Source organism: Hyla sarda, chromosome 6 (assembly GCF_029499605.1).
Source record: "Hyla sarda isolate aHylSar1 chromosome 6, aHylSar1.hap1, whole genome shotgun sequence".
NCBI lineage: Eukaryota > Metazoa > Chordata > Amphibia > Anura > Hylidae > Hyla > Hyla sarda.
In genome coordinates, this window is record NC_079194.1 from 45,464,178 (window position 1) to 45,485,561 (window position 21,384).

Genomic DNA, 21,384 nt, shown 5'->3' on the forward strand with positions numbered 1-21,384 from the left:
GAATTTTGGGGCGTTTACGCCATTCACAGTGCAGGATCAGAAACATAATAATTTAATAGTTGGGACAATTATACACGCGGCGATACCAAATATGTTTATTTTTATATATTTTTTCTTTTTTTTTTTAAATATTTTTTATATGAAGAGGAGGGTGATTACCGTATTTATCGGCGTATAACACGCACCCCCATTTTAACAGGGAAATTTAGGTAAAAAAAATAAAATGTTAAATAAATGACTTGGACTAAATGCCACATCATCCTCCCAACTTTGTTTTCTTCTGCACCTCAGTTTGGTCCTGTCCCCTCCAGTGTCACATCATTCCTTCACTTTTATCAGTCTCTGTGCCACATTTACCCCTCTCATTGCCACCCCCCATGTCTCAACATCCCCCCCATGTCTCAATATATCCCTCTGTCATAGACCACCACTAGCCATACAGACATTAAGCATTTAGGGCCTCCCCCACCATTATTTCCCCCTGTCTCATCATGTTCCCCATCATTCCCCCCTCATCATTTCCCCCTGTCTCATCATCCCCCCACATCATTCCCCCCTATCTCATCATCCCCCCATCCTGTCTCATCATCCTCCCATCATGTTCCTCCTATGCTATTCTTCCCCTCCCTCATCATTCCCCCTTTTCCCTGCTTTTCATAGTTTTTTTATTTTCCTTACCTGGTTGCACTTCGGCTGTCTTGCGGGCTGCGGTCAGTGAAGCAGATGAATGACGTCCTCTCCCGGCTTCTCTGCGCGGCATCAGGGACGTCACTTTTCATTTCCTGTAACCGCCGCTAGTCAGAGTTCGGAGTGCCGCGACTACAGGAAATGAAAAGTGATGTCACTGATGCCGCGCAGAGAAGCCGGGAGAGGATGTCACTCATCTGCTTCACTGACCACAGCCCGCGAGACCCCCCCACCTGACCTGGCCTGCTGAAGCGCAGCCAGGTAAGGAAAATTTAAAAAATCTATGAAAAGTAGGGAAAAGGGAGAATGATGAGGGAGGGGGGTAAGAAAAATTAAAAGCAGAGCAGGGAGGAGCCGCCGCTGGTCACTGATTTAAAGTGGCCACGGCCATGCTGCTAATACTTAACAAGCAGCCGCTGCTGCGGCCGCTTTAAATCAGTGACCAGAAGATTTATCGGCGTATATATCGCACAGGCAGGCTTTTTGCCTTAAATTTGAGTTTCTAAAGTGCGTGTTATACGCTGATAAATACGGTAACTTTTAATATGGAAGGTGTTAATGGGTGTTTTTTTTTAACTTCTATTTAACCTTTTTTTTATTTATTTTTTTTATTTACACTTTATTAGTCCCCTTAAGGGACTTTTAGGAGGAATCATTAGCTTGCTCATACAGATCAGTGGAGTTCAATCAAACTATCTGTGTGCTCTGTGCTCATTTGAGTCTGCTCCAGCCAGGCTCAATCAAATGAAGAGCCATGGACAACAGGGAAAGAGAGGTAACCCCTCTGGCTACTTTCACAATGGATCGCCTTAATCCACTGTGGAAGCCGGCCACGACGATCACCGCATGTCAGCTATTAGCGGTAGCCCCAACTACAATAATTAGCAGGAGGCTGCTGGGTATGGGATGGGCTCAAGTCAGAAGCCCATGCCATATACTGTTAACAGCACAATGACGTGGTCGTTAACCAGTTAAATGACGGACATCGAAGCAATCTCCAATGTACGTCATTACAGGCAGATGTCGGCTGCTAATAGCAGCGGGCATCTCCCGTTTATGACACGGACCCGACCCATGTACATGTATGTCATGGGTCGGGAAGGGGTTAAACCAAGCCCACCTAAATTATCGGTGGAAAATTCCCTCCAAAAAAGCCGAAAGGGACATTTTCAGCCTAAATTTCGGTGCACCCCTAATTATTTGTACAAGTTATGTAAAAGAAGGGTAAACACCTTAAAGGAAATGGTCATCCTGTTTACCCACACTAAACCTAATACACTGGGTTATAGTGCGAGTGAACAGGAGACCAATGCATCGCCTGGTCCCTCTGAAGATCGGCTTCTATCTGCGTGCTGGATGCGGTGCTGACAGATATCACATATAGCGCTGCACAAATGCGCTATATGTGACAAGTATATCTGTCAGCAGTGCATCCAGCAGCCGCCCGGCTGATGATGCTGACAAATATACTGTTCATTCATAGAGCGGCGGCTGCATATGTATATAGAAGCGCTGTGGGGGGCAGATAACGCTATATGTCTGCCCCCCCAGAACATCTATATACATATGCAGCCGCCGGCACTATGAATGAATAGTATGTTTATCAGGATCATCTGGCCAGCGGCTGCTGGGTGCGTTCTGATAGATATACCATTCACATATAGCGCTGCAATGGAAAATTAAGACAAATGCGCCAGTGGGGTCACATTATGCGCTGGCGGGGGTATAGATGTATACATATAAATGTGCTGGCGGGGGGTTTAGATGTATACATATAAATGCGCTGGCGCGGGGTATAGATGTATACATATAAATGAGCTGGTGGGGGGTATAGATATATACATATAAATGCGCTGGCAGGGGTCATATTTTTTTAATGCGCCAGCGGGAGGCATTTTATAAATGCACTGGGGGGGCTAGATATATAGCGCTCTATGTCCCCCCATGCAGCGCTCTATATCTTGCCCCCCCAAAACACTTTTAATATACATATGTCCCCTGACAATGTTAATTTAAAAAAACCCTGCTGGGATCCCTAATTGGCTCCTCAGTACCGGCCATTCAGGGCTTCCAGCGGGGAATTTAAAAATGAAAGTAAAAAATACATTGTGATTGCAGGGTTATGGACTATGCCGCCAGCTCCCATGCTTAATGACTTCTGATCGTATCGGGTGTGTGAAGTGAGACCAGGTGCGATCAATCCCTCAGCCCCTGTACTACAACCCCCATCATGAAACAGAGTCTGCTCCATGATGGGAGTAGTAGTACAAACACTAATGTAACCTCCCCAGCCACCGGCAGGAGTAAATATATGGCATTTTTTGATGGTGTGCAACTTTTTTGCGACAGTCGCATGTTATAAATCTCTGACTACTGCAATTCCATTTTCAAAACTTGCTTGCATAAGCCAAACTGAAAAAACGTGCTCTTCTCGCTCTGCAGGCATAAAGTCGCACAAACAACAGTGTAGTCGCACAGGAGACATTTGAGAGACAACTATAAGCAAGAAAAAAGGGAGTAAATCCTTTTATAAATGTCCCCCATCATGATTAGCAGGTACAACACAAACATTGGAGTGATAGGTGCGGGAGTGTATAGAAGACAACAACCGTTTCTCGCCACTAACGGCCGTCTTCTTCTGACCACCCCCCACACCTATCCCTCCCCTGTTTGTGTTGTACCCGCTGATCACGATTTATCTACTAATCTACGATTTACTGCTAATTAATGGTGAGTGCCAACATCTCTCTGTTCAACTTGAATGATCCTTTAGCTTTTACTGTTGTCTCTCTTTTCAAGGTAAACGAAAAAATGGCCATGGGGACATTAACCCCTGCTTTAGTGTGTGGCCAGTTTAAGAGGGTTAATTGAAGTGACAGTAATAGTACCATAACAAATAATATTTACTTTCGCAACCTCAGGACTTCATCCCTCTCTATGTCTGTTATTGGATCAGGGATTTTATAGACAAACAGGACATAAAATGACTTCACTACTTCCTCACCATCTACAAATTTCCAGACATCAAAAAGCAAATTTCCTATTCAGTCATAAAGGCTATGTACAACTTTACAACCACATTTTTTTTATTGTCCCAATAAGCTAAAATAAAAAGTGAGGCCATTTTGCAGTGAGATTTAAAGAAGTAGTCCAGGAAACTGAACTTTTCAGAGGCTAATTGTCTGATTACAGGGGTCCACCCACTAGGACCCCATGATTTCCTGTACAGTGCCCTGTCTGCAGCGGGACATCGCTGCATCTGACTAATTGTTGAGCAGCCCATCAGTTTTGCTTGTCCAGGAAGGGGAGGCTGGTGTGTGCCGAGGACAGGTAAGTCATCAGGTCCAGTACAGGAAATCGTGGGGGGTCACGGCAGTCAGACCCTCGATGATCAGACACTGTGGATAGGGTATAAGTGTCTGATAAGTTTAGTTCCCAAGAGTACCTCTTTACGTTGTATCGCTCCGTTTTTATAATATTTATGCAGATTATGTATTCTCCTAGTGGGAACACTTAATAGATCACATCAGCTGACTGAGTGGTAGGTGTGTCTAGAAGGGTGATATTTAAGGTGGTATTGTGGTACCAGGAATTCAACTGCATCATTGTGGTGGAAATGGGTTAAGATTGGGCCTTAAGGGTATGCTCACACTGAGGAAATTCCTCTGTAGATCAGAGATCTTCCTGCTTATGTCCACAGTAATTTTTGACTAACAAATGGGACATCTCTGGAGGATTCTTGAACATGTAAACTGAGCAGTGCAAAAAACTCATTAAATAATAGGAGTTTGAGGATTCTCTGTAGTATGAATGGGGTACACTAGGGAAAGGAGATTAGAGGGAACATACTTATCAAGACAAGCTCTTCATATAATTTTAGGACAATTGAAGGCCTATGCATTACAATTAGAGCTTTTTTTTTTCTTTTTTTTTCAACAAGGGACCTGAGAAAGAGTGTTTCCAAATCTAACCTAATCCAGGTCAGTACCATGTCTAGGAAGGACTTTGAACTAATTTATACAGTGAAAAGACATTAAATTGGGGGAGATTTATGGACATATCAGTGAGGTATGTCCTGGGCCACGGGAGTGTGACCTCCTCCCTGCTTGTACCACCCATGGCAGGGATTGGAGGCCCCCAGTGCTCTGAGTCTCTACCTCTATATACCTCCTCCTTTGGCCCCACTACCCAAGGACTGTCTGCAGCTTCCCCTCACCTACCTCTAGGAGCGCAATTGCCACCTGTGGCTGCCACCTTGACCCCCCCTTCATCCGTCCTGCTCCAACATGAGTCCACTACAGCCTCATCTGCCTTGCCTCCTCGCACTATTAGTACTGAGGACCCTCAGCAACCGGTTGGCCCTTCTTATGCCCAAGCTTCTGCAGTACCCCCTCAGGAAAAAAGACAGAGGGACCCTACATGCCGCAGTACTACTGATCCCTCTCCCTCTGCCCTGAGGCTCTCTGGCTCCACTGGGCTATCTCCCTCCATGCTCCCACCCCCAGTACCGGGCCCCCCCGCACGGGATGTGACCGACTCGTCCACCATCATGGACTCTGGATCAGATGAGGACCCCAGGGACTCTAATGCGGACAGTGACTCTCCTGAATATTGGAGTGCAAGCCCTCCTGCAAAAAAAATCTCTCTTCAAGACTCCACTCAAGCATGCCAATTTCCCCTCACCCAGATCCGGTCACTCTTCTTCTGATGACACATTGATTGACACTAGACATCCACCACGCCACTTACAGACGCTTGAGCATGTTCAGGCCTCACCTCTTTCTCCCTCTGCGCCTACTTTACCCACTCCTGAAGCCGCTGTTAGTACACTGCAGCGCTTTCCTGAACTCCAAGCCCTACTTGCTTCACTGCCTACTAAATCTGATATACAGACTATGGCCTCTGATCTCAAATCAGCCTGGAGACAGGACCTCAAGCCTGTGAAAACCGAAATCACTCATCTCCGTGACTTGGAGGAATTCCGCACCTTGGTCTCGATCTTCCCAGATCGACACCTTGAGGGACACCACATCAGCCCTGCATTCACATCAACTACTGGAAATGGAACACCTGGACGACCTAGACAATAGGAATGGAAAAAACAACATCCATATCAAGGGTCTGCCGGAGTCTGTTCCACCTCAGGATATAACCAACACTCTACAGAGACTCTTTAATGAAATCCTCCAAAAACCTCAGGACACCGTGCTCTCAAGGCAAAGGATCTTGACTCGAAAAAGCCCTGCAACGTCAGGGTTCCCCATTTCCTCATAAAAGATGCAATCATGAGAAAGGCGAGGGATCTGAAAAATGTCTCCTACAATAGCTCTCCGATCTCCCTATACCCTGATCTCTCCTTGTGCACTCTAAAATTGAGAGTGGCCCTCAAACCACTTCTCCAACTACCGTATTTATCGGCGTATAACACGCACTTTTAAAACTTAAATTCAAGGCAAAAAGTCTGCCTGCGTGTTATACACCGATAAATCTTTTTGTCACTGATTTAAAGTGGCCGCAGCAGCGGCTGCTTGTTAAGGATTAGCAGCCTGGCCGCGGACACTTTAAATCAGTGACCAGCGCGCGGTTCCCCCTTTGTTTTTTTTACATTTTCCTTCTTTTCCCCTCTGCTTTTTATTGTATTGTTTTTTTTATCTTCGTTACCTAGCCGCGCTCGGCAGGCCAGGTCCAGTGTCGGCTGCGGTCAGTGAAGCCGGATGAGTGATGTCCTCTGCTAGCTCCGCTGCACAAGATCAGGGACGTCCCTCATTCAATGCTGCTGCCGCTGTGACTATTCTAAGGTGGCTGCGGTTGGGCTGCCAGCGGCGACCACACCGACCAGCGGCGGCTGCAGCGAATGATGAGTGACGTCCCTGATGCTGTGCAGCCGGCAGAGTACGTCACTCATCCAGCTTCACTGACCGCAGCCCGCAAGACCCGACACCAGACCTGGCCTGCCAAGCGCGACTAAGTAAGGAAGATGGGAAAAATGTATATATCAAAAACGGAGGGAAAGGGGATGATGAAAAGGGGGCATGATGTGAGGGGGGGGCATGATGTGAGGGGGGCATGATGAGAAGGGGCATGATGAGAAGGGGGCATGATGTAAGGGGGCATGATGAGAAGGGGCATGATGAGAAAGGGGCAAGATGAGAAAGGGGCAAGATGAGAGGGGGCATGGTGAGAGGGGGCATGGTGAGAGGGGGCATGGTGAGAAGGGGGTATGGTGAGAAGGGGGCATGGTGAGAAGGGGGCATGGTGAGAAGGGGGCATGATGAGAAGGGGGCATGGTGAGAGGGGGTATGGTGAGAAGGGGGCATGGTGAGAAGGGGGCATGGTGAGAAGGGGGCATGATGAGAAGGGGGCATGATGAGAAGGGGGCATGGTGAGAGGGGGCATGGTGAGAGGGGGCATGGTGAGAGGGGGCATGGTGAGAGGGGGGCATGGTGAGAGGGGGCATGGTGAGAAGGGGGCATGGTGAGAAGGGGGCATGGTGAGAGGGGGCATGGTGAGAAGGGGGCATGGTGAGAAGGGGGCATGGTGAGAAGGGGGCATGGTGAGAAGGGGGCATGGTGAGAGGGGGGCATGATGAGAGGGGGGCATGATAAGAGAGGGGTGGGGGAATGATAAGACAGTGGGGAATGATGAGAGGGTAAAGGGGGGGTGTAAATGTGGCACACGGGCTGATAAAAGGGGAGGAATGATGTGGCACTGGAAGGGGGGACCAAACTGAAGTTCAGGCAAAATCAAAGTTAGAGGGATGATATGGCATTTAGTCTTTCATTTATCTTATATGTATTTTTTTTTTTTACTTAAATTTCCCTATTAAAAAGGGGGTGCGTGTTATACGCCAGTGCGTGTTATACGCCGATAAACACGGTACTTCAAAACGCTCGCATTGTTTACAGTTGTGGTTTCCCCTTCTCCCTGACTGCCAGATATGGGAACACCTCTGCCACGCTTAAACGGCTGGAGGACTTGCCGTCATTGCTTCAAACCTTCAAATTGCCACCAGTCCCCCTCCCTGAGTGGGACCGCTTGTTCTTGCCGACCCTCATCACTGCACCGCTGACCCCTACTCAGCATCCGCAAGTGGGTGACAGGAAAACACCACGAGCGCCTGACCTTCCACTCCTCGCTTACAGGCACAAGACCTGAAAATGATCCTAACCAGCTTACCTTTCTTATATCTGCTGTTCCTCGCCTCCCTGAGGTCGCCTCTGTGACCCTCTGGGTTTGGACCTCGTGAGGGACCATGGAACTTACAATGTTTGGTGTAGTAGTTATGTTTTTTGTGATTGTTCCTTACTACACTGTTCCACACCCACATATGACTGACACTCTCCTTACCACACATACCGTCCGCTTTCTTCCCCTGTCATTCTTCACCACCATAGCTACCTCTGCCTCCTGACACTATCATTGGGCGACAGCTGTTTGGCTGTCCCTCTTTTACATTACCTCAGCCCACTGTCTTCATGTTCCTGTCTACCCTGCAGAGGACATGTTCTGTACTACCATTTGACTTTCATACCCATGAGCCTGTGAACTCCCCCTCACACATAGTCACTGACATACCTCATGTCTACTGCTTCTTCTACGTTTTCCCCCACTAGCGTATTGATCAGGATGTTCCTAATCCCGATACTGGCCCTTATGGCCCTCTCTCTTAGACCCCTTGCAGCCATTCCTGTAACGCCAAGCGCTCCGGGTCCCGCTCCAACCCCGGAGCGCTTGGCGTTCTGGTCTTGCTTGCAGCACCCTGGTCAGACCCGCTGACCGGGAGCGCTGCTCTGTGCCTCTCGGCGGGGATGTGATCCCTGCGGCGGGACGTGCCTGCCCGCAAGTCGCATCCCGTGTCACTCACCTGCCCCGTCCTCTTGCTCAGTCCCGACGCGCGCGGCCCCGCTCTCTGGGGCACGCGCGTCGGGTCTCTCAGATTTAAAGGGCCAGTGCACCATTAATTGGTGCCTGGCCCAATCAGTTCCAATCACTCCCCTTCCTGTCCTTGCCGGATCTTGTTGCCCTAGTGCCCTGAGAAAGCGTTCTGTGTGTTCCCAAGCCTGTGTATCCAGACCCTTAATGTTGCCCCTGACTACGAACCTTTGCCGCCTGCCTTGACCTCTTGCTACATCCGACCTTGCCTTTGCCTTGTCCTTGTGTACTACGCCTATCTAAGCTGTTAGTGAGGTTGAGTCGCTATTTGGGGATACGACCTGGGAGTTACCGCCACAGCAAGTCCATCCCGCCTTGCGGTGGGCTCTGGTGAAAACCAGTAACTTCTTAGAACTGGTCCTCTGGGACGGCCCACGCCATCGCCTCACTAACACAGAGGATCCACTACCCACTTCCAGTCCGATTCCTGACAATTCCCTTATGGTTGCCTCCTATCTCCTGCTTCAGTGTTGCTATGCCTCTCTCACTTCTGTCAGGATTCGGCAGGCTGGAGGTGGATCCTCTGTGTCAGAGAGGGATTGGCGTGGACCGTGCCGGCGGACCGGTTCTAAGTTGCTACTGGTTTTCACCAGAGCTCGCCGCAAAGCGGGATGGTCTTGCAGTGGCGGTAGCAACCAGGTCGTATCCACCGTCAACGGCTCAACCTCTCTGACTGCTGAGATAGGCGCGGTACAAGGGATTAGGCAAGAGCAAGGTCGGACGTAGCAGAAGGTCAGGGCAGGCAGCAAGGATCGTAGTCAGGGACAACGGCAAGAGGTCTGGAACACTGGCTTGGGATACACAAGGAACGCTTTCACTGGCACAATGGCAACAAGTTCCGGCAAGGAAGTGAAGGGGAAGTGATGTAATCTAGGGAAGTGCACAGGTGAACACACTAATTAAAACCATGCGCCAATCAGTGGCGCACTGGCCCTTTAAATCGCAGAGAGCCGGCACGCGCGCGTCCTAGGGAGCGGGCCCGCGCGTGCCGGGACAGCACAGACGGGGAACGAGTCTGGTAAGTGGGTCGGGATGCGCACCGCGAGCGGGCGCGTCCCACATCGCGAATCGCATCCCGGCTAGGGACATTATCGCAGCGCTCCCGGTCAGCGGGTCTGACCAGGGTGCTGCGAACAGGAGAACGCTGCGAGCGCTCCGGGGAGGAGCGGGGACCCGGAGCGCTCGGCGTAACAGTACCCCCCCCCCCCCTTGGGTCTCCCCCTCTTTTTTGAATCTGAAAATTTGTGAATAAGGTCCTTATCGAGAATGTTATCCTCGGTTTCCCATGACCTCTCCTCAGGACCGCAATTCTCCCAATCTACAAAAAATTTTTTTTTTACCTCTGACCGTCTTGGATGCGAGAATTTCTTTAACCAAGAAGACCTCTGAGGACCCGGAGACAGGAGTAGGAGCAACAACCTTGGGAGAGAAGCGGTTAAGGATAAGCGGTTTAAGGAGAGAGACATGAAAAGCATTGGGAATACAGAGAGAAGGGGGAAGAAGGAGTTTGTAGGAGACAGGATTGATTTGGCACTTGATTTTAAAGGGTCCCAGATAACGTGGTCCCAGTTTATAACTGGGGACACGGAAGCGGATATACTTGGCGGAGAGCCACACTTTGTCTCCAGGAGCAAAGACAGGAGGAGTTCTTCTTTTTTTGTCGGCATGTTTCTTCATCCGGGATGAGGCCTGTATGAGGGAATTTTGAGTCTCTTTCCAGATGGTGGAGAAGTGCCGGGTAACCTCAGCAACAGCGTGCAAACCAGAAGGCGTGGGAGTGGGGAGGGGGGGGGAAGAGGGTGACGGCCGTACACCACAAAGAACGGGGATTTAGCGGAGGACGCAGAGACTTTGAAATTGTACGAGAATTCGGCCCTTGGTAGAAGATCGGCCCAATTATCCTAGCGGGAGGAAACAAAATGTCGCAAATAGTCACCAAGAACCTGGTTAACTCTTTCCACTTGCCCATTGGATTGGGGATGATAGGAAGACGAGAAGTTTAATTTGATTATAAGCTGATTACAGAGGGCCCTCCAGAATTTCGACACAAATTGAACGCCTCTTTCAGAGATGATATGTGTGGGAAGCCCGTGAAGACAAAAAATGTGCACAAAAAATTGTTTCGCCAACTGTGGCGCAGAAGGAAGACCTGGAAGTGGAATAAAATGTGCCATCTTGGAGAAACGATCAACGACCACCCAAATGACTGTGTTGCCATGGGATAAAGGCAGGTCTGTTATAAAGTCCATAGCAATCTGAGACCATGGTAGCTCAGGAACAGGCAGAGGATGAAGGAGGCCGGCAGGCTTCTGACGAGGAGTTTTGTCCCGGGCACAGACTGTACAAGCCCGAACAAAATCAGCAACATCGGCGTGGTACAAGGGATTAGGCAAGAGCAAGGTCGGACGTAGCAGAAGGTCAGGGCAGGCAGCAAGGATCGTAGTCAGGGGCAACGGCAAGAGGTCTGGAACACTGGCTTGGGATACACAAGGAACGCTTTCACTGGCACAATGGCAACAAGTTCTGGCAAGGAAGTGAATGGGAAGTGAGGTAATATAGGGAAGTGCACAGGTGAACACACTAATTAAAACCATGCGCCAATCAGTGGCGCACTGGCCCTTTAAATCGCAGAGAGGCGGCGCGCGCGCGCCCTAGGGAGCGGGCCCGCGCGTGCCGGGACAGCACAGACGGGGAACGAGTCTGGTAAGCGGGTCGGGATGCGCACCGCGAGCGGGCGCATCCCGCATCGCGAATCGCATCCCGGCTAGGGACATTATCGCAGCAGGTCTGTTATAAAGTCCATAGCAATCTGAGACCATGGTAGCTCAGGAACAGGCAGAGGATGAAGGAGGCCGGCAGGCTTCTGACAAGGAGTTTTGTCCCGGGCACAGACTGTACAAGCCCGAACAAAATCAGCAACATCTGCTTCCAGGGTAGGCCACCAATAAAAACGAGAGATGAGCTGGATGGACTTTTTGACGCCAGCATGGCCGGCGAGGTGTGAGGAGTGTCCCCACCTGAGGATCCTAAGGCGCTAGCGTGGAGGGACGAAGGTCTTTCCAGGAGGAGTTTGTCTGATAGAAGCTGGGGAAGCGGAGATCAGACACTCAGGAGGAATAATGTGTTACAGGGAGGCTTCCATTTCAGAGGCATCCGAGGAACGAGAGAGGGTGTCAGCCCTGATGTTCTTGTCAGCAGGGCGAAAATGAATCTCAAAGTTAAAACGGGCAAAAAACAACGACCACCTAGCCTGGCGTGGGTTCAGCCATTGGGCAGACTGAAGATAAGAGAGATTCTTGTGATCAGTGTATATAATAATTGGGTATTTGGACCCCCCCAGCAGGTGCCTCTATTCCTCGAGGGCCAGTTTTATGGCCAGTAGTTCTCGATCACCAATGGAGTAATTTTTCTCCGCCGGAGAGAAGGTCCTAGAAAAGAAACCACAAGTAATGTTATGTCCAGAAGAGTTTTTTTGTAGGAGTACAGCTCCGGCTCCCACCGAGGAGGCGTCTACCTCCAGTGAGAAGGGTTTAGATGGATCAGGTCTGGAGAGTACGGGAGCAGAAGAAAAGGCAGTTTTGAGACGGTTGAACGCCTCGTCCGCTTGAGGAGGCCAGGACTTAGGGTTGGTGTTTTTCTTGGTTAGGGCCACAATTGGGGCCACAATGGTGGAAAAATGTGGAAAAAATTGTCTGTAGTAATTGGCAAACCCCAAGAAACGTTGGATAGCTCGGAGTCCGGAGGGGCGTGGCCAATCCAACACGGCCGACAGTTTGTCCGGGTCCATTTGAAGTCCCTGGCCAGAGACTAAATATCCTAGGAAGGGAAAAGATTGGCATTCAAAGTGTCTCCATCTTGGCATATAACTGATTGTCCCGGAGTCTCTGAAGAACCAGGCGGACATGACGGCGGTGTTCTTCGAGGTTAGAAGAGAAAATCAAAATGTCGTCCAAGTAGACCACAACACAGGTATATAATAAATCACGAAAAATTTCATTTACAAAGTCCTGGAAGACGGCAGGGGCGTTGCAAAGCCCAAAGGGCATAACCAGATATTCAAAGTGTCCGTCTCTGGTGTTAAATGCGGTCTTCCACTCGTCCCCTTCCCTGATGCGGATGAGATTATATGCACCTCTTAAATCTAATTTGGTAAAGATGTTGGTGACACGTAGGCGGTCAAAGAGCTCCGAGATAAGAGGCAGGGGATAGCGTTTTTTTATAGTGATTTTATTAAGACCTCGGTAATCAATGCATGGACGTAAGGAACCGTCTTTTTTGGAGACAAAGAAGAACCCTGCTCCGGCAGGGGAGGAAGACTTGCGGATAAATCCCCTTTTTAAATTTTCTTGGATGTACTCCGTCATGGCTTGTGTTTCAGGAGCAGACAGGGGATAGATTCTGCCCCGAGGTGGAGTAGTACCAGGGAGGAGATCAATAGGACAGTCATAAGGCCTGTGAGGAGGCAAAGTCTCTGCTTGTTTTTTGCAAAAAACATAGGCATAGTCCAGATAGGCCTTGGGGAGACCTGGTATCGGAGGAGCCATAGGGTTTTGACTGGCAGGACTGGGAGCAGACATAAGGCATTTTTTGTAGCAAGAAGGACCCGGTGGTCCAGTCAAGGGTAGGGGAATGGCGTTGAAGCCAAGGTAGTCCGAGAAGAATTTCAGAAGTGCAGTTAGAAAGTACCAGAAATTCAATCTTTTCGTGATGGGGTCCAATGCACATTAAGAGGGGTTCTGTGCGGTAATGCACAGTACAGTCCAATCTTTCACCATTAACTGAGGCGATGTAGAGAGGTCTGGCGAGACTGGTCACTGGGATGTTGAACCTGTTAACGAAAGAGGCCAAAATAAAATTTCCTGCAGATCCAGAATCCAAGAAGGCCACAGCTGAGAAGGAGGAGTTAGAAGAAGAAATCCGCACAGGCACAGTAAGACGTGGAGAAGCAGAGTTCACACCTAGAGCTGTCTCACCTTTGTGTGGAATCGGAGTGCGTCTTTCCTGACGTGGAGGACGGATAGGACAATTCTTCAAGAAGTGTTCGGTACTGGCACAGTACAGGCATAGGTTCTCATTGCGGCGGCGTGTCCTCTCTTGTGGTGTCAGGCGAGAACGGTCTACTTGCATAGTCTCCACGGCAGAAAGCACAGGAACAGATTGCAGCGGACCAGAGAAGAGAGGAGCCGGGGAGAGAAACCGCCTAGTGCGAACAAAGTCCATATCCTGGCAGAGCTCCTGGCGTCTTTCAGAAAAACGCATGTTAATGCGGGTGGCCAAATGAATAAGTTCATGCAGGTTGGCAGGGATTTCTCGTGCGGCCAGCACATCTTTGATGTTACTGGATAGGCCTTTTTTGAAGGTCGCGCAGAGGGCCTCGTTATTCCAAGATAATTCGGAGGCGAGAGTACGGAATTGGATGGCGTACTCGCCTACAGAAGAATTACCCTGGACCAGGTTCAGCAGGGCAGTCTTGGCAGAAGAGGCTCGGGTTGGTTCCTCGAAAACACTTCGAATTTCCGCGAAGAAAGAGTGTACGGAGGCAGTGACAGGGTCATTGCGGTCCCAGAGCGGTGTGGCCCATGACAGGGCCTTCCCAGACAGGAGACTAACCACGAAAGCCACCTTTGACAGTTCAGTTGGAAATTGGTCCGACATCATCTCCAAATGCAGAGAAAATTGCAAGAGAAAACCACGGCAAAGTCTAGAGTCCCCATCAAACTTGCCCGGCAATGATAAACGGAGGCTGGATGCGGCCACTCGCTGCGGAGGACGTGCAGGCGCTGGCGGAGGAGATGGTTGCTGAAGCTGTGGTAGAAGCTGCTGTAGCATAACAGTCAGTTGAGACAGCTGATGGCCTTGTTGCGCTATCTGTTGCGACTGCTGGGCGACCACCGTGGTAAGGTTAGCGACAACTGGCAGCGGGACCTCAGCGGGATCCATGGCCGGATCTACTGTCAGGATTCGGCAGGCTGGAGGTGGATCCTCTGTGTCAGAGAGGGATTGGCGTGGACCGTGCCGGCGGACCGGTTCTAAGTTGCTACTGGTTTTCACCAGAGCTCGCCGCAAAGCGGGATGGTCTTGCAGCGGCGGTAGCAACCAGGTCGTATCCTCCGGCAACGGCTCAACCTCTCTGACTGCTGAGATAGGCGCGGTACAAGGGATTAGGCAAGAGCAAGGTCGGACGTAGCAGAAGGTCAGGGCTGGCAGCAAGGATCGTAGTCAGGGGCAACGGCAAGAGGTCTGGAACACTGGCTTGGGATACACAAGGAACGCTTTCACTGGCACAATGGCAGCACAGACAGGGAACGAGTCTGGTAAGCGGGTCGGGATGCGCACCGCGAGCGGGCGCGTCCCGCATCGCGAATCGCATCCCGGCTAGGGACATTATCACAGCGCTCCCGGTCAGCGGGTCTGACCGGGGCGCTGCGAACAGGAGAACGCTGCGAGCGCTCCGGGGAGGAGCGGGGACCCGGAGCACTCGGCGTAACAACTTCTCTTTCTCCCTTCTTCTCTTTGTAGGATAACCACCTCCTCCATCTCAACACCGTGTGGCCCTTGGGGTCATTAACCCCTTCAGGACGGAGCCCATTTTGGCCTTAAGGACCGGAGCGTTTTTTGCACATCTGACCACTGTCACTTTAAACATTAATAACTCTGGAATGCTTTTAGTTATCATTCTGATTCTGAGATTGTTTTTTCGTGACATATTCTACTTTAACATAGTGGTAAATTTTTGTCGATACTTGCATCCTTTCTTGGTGAAAAATCCGTAAATTTGATGAAAAATTAGAAAATTTTGCATTTTTCTAACTTTGAAGCTTTCTGCTTGTAAGGAAAATGGATATTACGAATACATTTTTTTTTGGTTCACATATACAATATGTCTACTTTATGTTTGCATCATAAAATTGATGAGTTTTTACTTTTGGAAGACACCAGAGGCTTCAACGGTCAGCAGCAATTTTCCGATTTTTCACAAAATTTTCAAACTCAGTATTTTTCAGGGACCAGTTCAGGTTTGAAGTGGATTTGAAGGGTCTTCATATTAGAAATACCCCATAAATGACCCCATTATAAAAACTGCACCCCCCCAAAGTATTCAAAATGACATTCAGTAAGTGTTTTAACCCTTTAGGTGTTTCACAGGAATAGCAGCAAAGTGAAGGAGAAAATTCACAATCTTCATTTTTTACACTCACATGTTCTTGTAGACCCAATTTTTGAATTTTTACAAGGGGTAAAAGGACAAAATTTTTACTTGTATTTGTAGCCCAATTTCTCTCGAGTAAGGACATACCTCATATGTCTATGTAAAGTGTTCGGCGGGCGCAGTAGAGGGCTCAGAAGCGAAGGAGCAACAAGGGGATTTTGGAGAGTACGTTTTTCTGAAATGGTTTTTGGGGGGCATGTTGCATTTAGGAAGCTCTTATGGTGCCAGAACAGCAAAAAAAAAAAACATGGCATACCATTTTGGAAACTAGACCCCTCGGGGAATGTAACATGGGATAAAGTGAACCTTAATACCCCACAGGTGTTTCACGACTTTTGCAAATGTAAAAAAAAAAATATTTTTACCTAAAATGCTTGTTTTCCCAAAATTTTTTAATTTTTAAAAAGGGTAATAGCAGAAAATACCCCCCAAAATTTGTAACACAATTTCTCCCGAGTACGGCGATACCCCATATGTGACCCTAAACTGTTGCCTTGAAATACGACAGGGCTCCAAAGTGAGAGCGCCATGCGCATTTGAGGCCTGAATTAGGGACTTGCATAGGGGTGGACATAGGGGTATTCTACGCCAGTGATTCCCAAACAGGGTGCCTATAGCTGTTGCAAAACTCCCAGCATGCCTGGACAGTCAACGGCTGTCCGACAATACTGGGAGTTGTTTTGCAACAGCTGGAGGCTCCGTTCTGGAAACAGTGGCGTACCAGACGTTTTTCATTTTTATTGGGGAGGGGAGGGGGGTTGTATAGGGGTATGTGTATACGTAGTGTTTTTGACTTTTTATTTAATTTTTTGTGGTAGTGTAGTGTAGTGTTTTTAGGGTACAGTTGCACGGGCGGGGGTTCACAGTAGTTTCTCGCTGGCAGTTTGAGCTGCAGCAGAAAGTTTGCGGCAGCTCAAACTTGCAGCCAGATACTTACTGTAATCCTCCGCCCATGTGAGTGTACCCTGTACGTTCACATTGGGGGGGGGGGGGGGGGGACATCCAGCTGTTGCATAACTACAACTCCCAGCATGCCCGTTGGCTGTCGGTGACTGCTGAGAGTTGTAGTTTTGCAACAACTGTAGGCACACTGGTTATGTATCACTGAGTTTGTGACCTAACTCAGTGTTTCACAACCAGTGTGCCTCCAGCTGTTGCAAAACTACAACTCCCAGCATGTACGGTGCATGGTGTACGGTGACTGCTGAGAGTTGTAGTTTGCAACAGCTGGAGGCACACCGGTCGTGAAACACTGAGTTACGTAAAAAATAACTCTGTTTCACAACCAGTGTGCCTTCAGCTGTTGCAAAACTACAACTCTCAGCAGTCACCGACAGCCAACGGGCATGCTGGGAGTTGTAGTTATGCATCCAGCAGATGCACCACTACAACTCCCAGCATGCACTTTAGCTGTTTGTGCAAGCTGGGAGTTGTAGTTATACAACAGCTGAAGGTACACTTTTCCATAGAAAAAATGTGCCTCCAGCTGTTGCAAAACCATAAGTCCCAGCATGCCCATAAGGGAATGCTGGGAGTTGTGGTGGTCTGCCTCCTGCTATTGCATAACTACAGCTCCCAGCATGCCCTTTTTGCATGCTGGGAGCTGTTGCTAAGCAACAGCAGGAGGCTGTCACTCACCTCCAACGATCCAGCCGCATGAGGTCAGTCTCGCCGCCGCCGCTGCTCCTGGGGCCCCGATCCCAGCAGGGACGCCGGGGATCGGGGTCCCCAGCACCCGGGGTGCACATCCCGCACCCGCTCACGTCCTCCGGAAGAGGGGCGGAGCGGGTGGGGAGTGACACCCGCAGCAGGCGCCCTGATTGGTCGGCCGGTTATCCGGCCGACGAATCAGGGCGATCGTGAGGTGGCACCAGTGCCACCTCACCCCTGCAGGCTCTGGCTGTTCGGGGCCGTCTCTGCCAGTAATTCCGGGTCACTGGGTCACTGGAGACCCGATTGACCCGGAATCGCCGCAGAACGCTGGACTGAATTGTCCAGCGATCTGCGGCGATCGCCGACATGGGGGGGCATAATGACCCCCCTGGGCGATATGCCGGGATGCCTGCTGAACGATTTCAGCAGGCATCCGGCTCCGGTCCCCAACCGGCTAGCGGTGGGGGATGGAATTCCCATGGGCGTATGGATACGCCCTCGGTCCTTAAGGACTCGGGATGCAGGGCGTATCCATATGCCCTATGTCCTGAAGAGGTTAAGGGGTTAACTACATTTGACATTTGAGGGGTAGTGATTGTGATTCCCAGATATGTAATCTGATCCACAGACCATTGGTATGGAAATGCTATTTGCAGATTTTGCTTAAGGAGTGGGGGAATCGCTATGACTAAGATTATGGACTCCGATATGTTAACCTTCTAATAGCTGAGTGCCCCAAAACTCTCCAGCAAAACAGTAATTCCCACTAAGGAGCATTCGGGGTCCGTTAGGCACAGGATTATGTCATCGGCAAACAAGCCAATTCAGCGATCCTTACTACCTATCTGGACCCCAGAGGTATCTAATGAAGACCGAATGGTCTCCACCAATGGTCCCATCATTAAAGTAAATATCAGGGGTGACAGAGAACACCCCTGCCTTGTCCCATTTGAAATACTGAATTCTCTTGACCTTACCCCAGAGGAGTACACTCTTACCAAAGGCTGTGAGTATAGAGCCAGCACTCCCTTCCCAAATTCACCTCCCAGCCCAAACTTATTTAACACTTGATTCAGTGAACCCTATCGTATGCCTCTTCGTCTCTCCATAATGGACAAAATGTCCAGGATTCGTCGGGTACCATCAGTTATTTGGCGGCCATATATGACCCCCACCTGGTCATTATTTATTAAATTTGGTAAAACATTATTTAATTTATGGGCCAAAATGGAAGCATACAACTTTAAATCTGTATTTAACAGCAGAATAGGTCTAAAATGCTTCGGATCATCAGGTGATTTCCCCTGCTTAGGTAATTTAACTATTAAGGCTTCCAACATTTCACGCGGAAATGAGCCTTGCAGCATTGCCACATTATACATCCTCGTTAGATAGGGGGCTAAAAGTGATTTGTAGATCTTATAATAATCGTTCGTTAATCCATCAGGAACAGGAGACTTATTTTGTTTTAGAGCTGCAAAAGCTCCTAATACCTCCATCTCAGTAATTGCAATGGATATCTCCTGTAATCATTCATGCATAACTTGTGATAGTTTTAATCTATCTAAAAAGGAAGCGATAGTTGACAGAGTTGGCTGGATTATCAAAGGGTAATGTTTTAAATTATATAAATGATCATAATAATCTACAAATACATCTCCTATACCTGTAGGGTCTGTAATTTTATCTTTTTTTACTATTTAAATGTGCAGGATACACGATTTGACTTGTGTTTTTAACTGCCAAAAACGCCCAGGTCTACTACCCTGCCAGTAGTGAGATACTTGGAGTCGACGTACTGCCTTTTCAAACTTATTGGCATGTAATTGATGCAGTTTCTCATTAAGTTCTGAAATGTCCTTAAACCTTTGACGGTTATATTGCCGCTTATTCAAGGTATGAAATTCTGCCAATCGATGCTGAGTTTCTAAAGTAGCTTGCCTGGATTGTTTTTAAAAAAAAAAGGAAGTCTGTTTAATAAAGTGGCCTCTCGTGGTTGCCTTGTGAGCACACCATAGAGTGGACTCTGACACAGCTCCATTATCATTAGTAATAAAATATGCTTAAATTGTTTCCACAGTGGCCGGGAGAAACTTTTGAGGGTTTAATACATATGAATTCAATCACCACACTGAATCATAATTAACTCTATAACTTTCTTTCAAAGTTACAAAAATGGGGATGTGATCAGACCATGTCATGGTACCAATAGCAGTGGACTCAACCATGTGTAAATAATATTTTTCTAAGAGGAAAACATCTATTCTGGAGCATGTACAGTGACAACGTAAAGTCCCTCTCCCCTGGGTGCTGCACCCGCCATGGATCCAACATTTGGTAATAATCAAGTGTCTTTGCGTAAGGTGTTGGTTCAAGCCTTATTCCAGGTTAGGTTGTGTCTGTGGATGGCCACACTGCCATATTAAAATCTCCTACCATTACAATGGTTCCCTATTTAAACTTTATTTACCTTTTTTTAGTATATGTTTTATAAATTTATATTGTTTTGTATTTGGGCTGTATAGGCATACAAGTGTGTAATCCACATTATTTAAGTTACATACCAAAATCACATAACAACCATTTACGTCAGTAATCTGTTGATGGATGGTTATTGCCAGTGAGTCTCTAATAAAGATAGAGACACCTGCCTTCTTGCACACTGCAGGAGATGATATTATCACGGGAAATGATCTATGGTTCAAACAAAACAGATCTTTCTGATTAAGATGTGTCTCTTGAATACAAGAAACATCCCTAGAATGTAATTTCATTTCTTTATGTAGAAGTGAGAGTTTAAAGGGAGAATTAAGCCCTTTTACGTTAAGAGACATCAATTTAAGTACCATTGAGTAAACTTAAAGGGGGCACTTGGACCAATGGATTGCAAGAGGGGATCAACAATCTCCATCCCAACCAGGCCTTCTCCTGTCTGCTATCGCTCCCACAGCTCCCTATATAATGCTTACAGCAAGAGTTAAAGGCCGTATGGGACAGCGAGACCAGGGATAAGAAGACAACAGAAAAGAGAGATTAAGCTCAAGGAAACAAAAATTCAGAGACTTAATTATTGACATAACAGAATAGGGTGATACCTTTATCTTGTGCTTAAACCAAACCATATATAAAGTTAAATAATAAAAAAAAAGGAAAAATAACATCCCAAATAATCAGGAAAAAAGCAAAGGAAAAAAGAAACGAAAAAATCAAAAAAGCTCATCTTCTTGCAGGCGATTTCTACTTGCCCTTCGCAGGGGGAGTTGGATTCCTTCCAACGTATTCTTCAGGCTAAACCAGCATATCATGGGGTACTGTGCAGTTCTAAATTACCCATTACAAATGTTCCAGCTATTATTATGTGTTCTTAGTATTAGGTGATTTCCCAGAGGCCCTTTTTTAATGTTTCATCATTGTCCATTCAGGTGTAAGTAGGGGCAGAGTTCCACTTGGGTGTGCAACAGTTCCCTGATTAGATGCAGTTAGCCCCCATTCATAGCAAAGATGCATTAAAGCTTGTGGGGATAAAATCATATGCTTAGCCCCCTTTGTATGAGATTATTATCTTCACCAGGAATCCCCATTTATATACAATATTATGTTCTCGTAGGAGGCGTGTCCCCTGGGAGAATTCTCTTCTCTTAGATTAAGTGGCTACGGATAAGTCAGGGAATATAGAGATGCTCCTGTATTTCCCTGGAAGTTGGGGGAAGGCTCGAGTTGTTGAACCTGATGAAGAGGGGTGCCCCCTCGAAACGCATTGTTCTACCCCAGAAATAAAGCCTTTATTAACCATTTCGGCTCCATATCCATCCTCGGGTGTGCGCCTATACAAGCTTAAGTCGGATTTTTCCTCGGACATCTGGCTAGCCCTGCCAGGCTACCTAGATTCCACATCTGTCTAC

The 21,384-nt window shown here is 48.2% G+C and overlaps 1 long non-coding RNA gene across 2 annotated transcripts in view; it reads right to left on the minus strand.

The window, feature by feature from the left end:
• The window catches only part of LOC130275521 (uncharacterized), a 53,585-nt gene that overhangs the window by 17,985 nt on the left and 14,216 nt on the right, over positions 1–21,384 (minus strand). For both annotated transcript variants that reach the window (XR_008844811.1, XR_008844810.1), the window contains exon 2: positions 20,047–20,176. This is a non-coding gene — a long non-coding RNA (uncharacterized LOC130275521). The remainder of the gene's footprint in view (positions 1–20,046; positions 20,177–21,384) is intronic.